We start from the raw sequence: 3561 nt of genomic DNA, 5'->3' as shown, positions 1-3561 counted from the left end.
GTAATATCTGAGAGAGGGGAAGGGGCCTTCCTCAGGGGGTTGCAGCCGGGTCTGGGACAGTGAGAACGAGTCTCTAAGGCGTATTGTTTAAGGCTTTTTCTCTGATCGCCTCATTTAGTCCTTACTGAGACCAGAGGATGGAGAGATTATGATTTGCTCCTTCTGACAACTGATATTCAGAGGTTCCCTGATGTGGCCAAAGCCACTCAGGTGGCAAAGGGACAGAAATCCTGAGGGTCTAACTCCAGAGCCATGTCCCTAACCCTAGTGATCCCTGTGTTTGGGGAATGAGCCCAACTCCGCTTGACCTTCAAACCCAAGTCACCTCTGCTTTCCAGGCACACCCTGCCCGGTCCTCCTTCACCTACATGTGCCGTTTAGAGGAGCAAAGGAGAAATAATTGGGGAACTGAATCATCTATGTTCTAAAGGCAGCATAATTGAGCTGTCAGCTGAGGGACTCAAGGCCTCTTTTCTTGCTTCTTCCCCTAAAGAGAAAGATTCTTGGCTCCTCTTAGTCTCCTGCAAACCAGAGGCCCAGAGCAGTCCCTCGGAGTTTGACGGTAGCACACACTCGATGCCCGCCCAGAGCGGCAGTGCACAGTTCCCACCACCAAGGAACACTTCCTAAGATGGGAAGAAAGATAGGAAGGACTGGGCACCGGGCCGTGGGCACTGGGCCTGGAGTCGCCCGCTTTCTCTGTCACCATGGCAACGCCTGCGGGCTGGATAGGGCGGGGATCCTGAGAATCTGCAGGAGGAAAATGCCGCCAGCAGAGGGCTTCTGCCCGCTGCTCAGTAACCCTGCTGCCCTCCAGCCCCCTGCCCAGCACGGACTGGCCTTTTGTAAGGGCCTAGATAATAATTATAGCAACCACAGCATCATGATGACACTCCTGATAATAAGCACTGAGGGCTTACTCTGGGCTGCCAGCGGCGCTAACTGCTATCAGGAACAGATTAACGTGGGTATAGACACCAACTTCCGAAGCTTGAATTACACTCTTCACGTGTAATTCAAAGGAAACAATATTATACTACAAAATATGCATAAGGAAAGCCAAGAAAGACCCCAACTTTTCTTTCTCCTTGGTGGGATTTTCCTTGAATCTAAAAATCCTATGTATTGATGTATCTAAATCTATGTGCCTACCTATCCATCCATCCATCCATCCATCCATCCATCCATCCATCCATCCATCCATCCTTCCCTTTCACTCCCTCCATCCATCCCTTCATCTATCCATCCATCTAGCTAGCTAGATATCCTTTCTTGGCACCCATGATTGGTTAATGGGTCCCCTTCTTAATCCCCCGACAATTTAGTTGACGACATAATGACCACAAGGAATAGCTATCACATATTGTAAAGACATCCCCGTCAGACAGAATACTCTATGGGGAAATGATTTTTCACTGGGTTTGTACAATGGACCTTCAGTCTGACCTCTGTGTGCCTGTGTTTGAATCCTGGCTTTGCAGCTGGTTAACCACTCCGAATCTGGGCCACTTTGAAATGCACGCACTGACAGTGCCCACCTCCTAGGGACACGGGGACACTGGACAGGAGCCCACAGCACGACGCCCTGTACTTGGTGAGCGCCCCACCAGTGCTGGTACTTCTTATTGTTACTGCTATTGTTCTCACTCCCAGACTGTTTCTGGAACTGGGGGTTTCACAGTACTTGTTTCCTGCCCCAAAGCGATGTGTTTCTGTCCCCGGGGGTGAAGGCAGAGAGAATGGAGATGCACTGAGGAGTCTGTTGCTCCTCACAGTGAATGGAGATGACATCAACTCCCGCGCTCCGACTCCTGGAAATGTACACCCAAGTCTGGTCACTGAACCACAGGCACATGTTTCTGAGGGGCCAGCAATGCAGACAGACAGATGAGAGAGGCAGATCCGAGCCCTGGGGTTCCCGGACCAAAGAGCATCCATCTGGTCTCTTTCCTGGGCCTCCACTCCCCAAGGCCATGACCTTGAGCAAATCCCTCAACCAAGAGTCAGTTCTTAGGGACCAAGGGGCCTCATGTGAGGACTCAACCATCAAAACTCATTCTCGCTAGCAAACTTTGTTTCATCCCTCTCTCTACTGTCAAACATGACAGCTTGTACCCAGATTAGGTGTAGGAAGGAAACTTCTGTTTTGAAACCCAATTTTAAAAACAATCCTGTCCATTGCTATTCCAGGGGCAGTGAGGCGGCTAGGGGAAGAATTTGGGATTTGGTAGATGGGGCTGGAATCCAGGCTCCATCTCGTACTAGCTGTGTACCCTCCCAGTCACCCACTCTGCGGGACAGTTCCATACTCTGTTCAGCACAGCGGGTCCTGGAACAATGTCATTTCACTCAGTGTCATGGACGAGATGCCAGAGGAACTTGTTTGTATCAATGAGCCTGTGGTAAAATTGGTTTCATTATGTATCCCTTCACTTAAAAGTCGCAGAAGCCGTTGATGATGTTGAGCGAGGACTTACCGTACCTCGTGGGGGTGTTAACGTGCCAATGTAAGTATGGAAGCGCCGGACACACCAGTGATCAGCAATGATGAGTTTCCTCNTACCAAGGTCATGCTTTGTCTGAGCCCTTGACCCCTCTGAGCTCATCTATGACCTCTCCCCCTTGTCACTTGCTGTGCCCATGCCACTGCTCTTCCTTGGAAATAACAAACTCAGGCTTGCCGCAGGACTTCTGTACATGCTGTTCCCTCTGCTCAGTATACTTTCCCCTCAGATTTCGGCATGGTTTGTTTCTCTTGATATTCAGATCTCATTATAAATCTCACCTGTCAGAGCCGGCTTCTCTAAGCTCCCACTTAAAGCAGCCTCACTCCCTGTCTTCACCAAATTACCCAGTTTCACTTTCCACAAAACCCTCAACACGAACATTTTCTTGTTTACAGGTCTGTACTTGCCAATTGATTTCCCCCTCCGAATGTACCTGCCAACAGGACAGACACGGTACTGGTTTTGCCTTGACAATATCCCCAGAGCCTGGAACGCTGCAAGTACTTGTCGATGAATGATTAAATGAATAAGGAAACTCCTTGACGTAATTCTCCCTAGCAGGTTTCCACCTTTAGGCTAAGAGATAGCATGTTCAAAATTCAGATTAGTGCTTCTGTGACTAGTCATAATGCCTTATCTTTGTAAGGAATTATCGCCTGAGTTCCTCCCAACAACTCCCTATGTTGAGTGTGGGCATCCCGTTTGGCTAGGGCTTAGAGAGCTGAAATTACTCACCAATCACACACACACACACACACACACATACACATGCGCACACACGCACCTGAGGACTCAAATCCAGGTCTATCTCCAGAATGTCGACACCAAGAGACTCTGCCTGTGTTGTCCCCACAGTATTCTCCTGCCCTAATAATGTGAAAATATTTGTTGAAATGAATGAATAAATGAATGAGCAAACTCCAAGACAGAATGCTCTCTCTGGGACCAAGGAAAGATCTGAAGAAAAAAAAAATTAGTACATGCCAGCCTCCCGTACCTCTCTGGCTGGTCTGCTGGGGCGTCCGGAGGAGCCAGCTCTTTCCTGCTCGCCTCC

Source organism: Hipposideros armiger, unplaced genomic scaffold, assembly GCF_001890085.2.
Source record: "Hipposideros armiger isolate ML-2016 unplaced genomic scaffold, ASM189008v1 scaffold_25, whole genome shotgun sequence".
Taxonomy (NCBI): domain Eukaryota; kingdom Metazoa; phylum Chordata; class Mammalia; order Chiroptera; family Hipposideridae; genus Hipposideros; species Hipposideros armiger.
The sequence above is the reverse complement of the archived record's forward strand: the minus strand, read 5'-3'. Positions refer to the sequence as shown.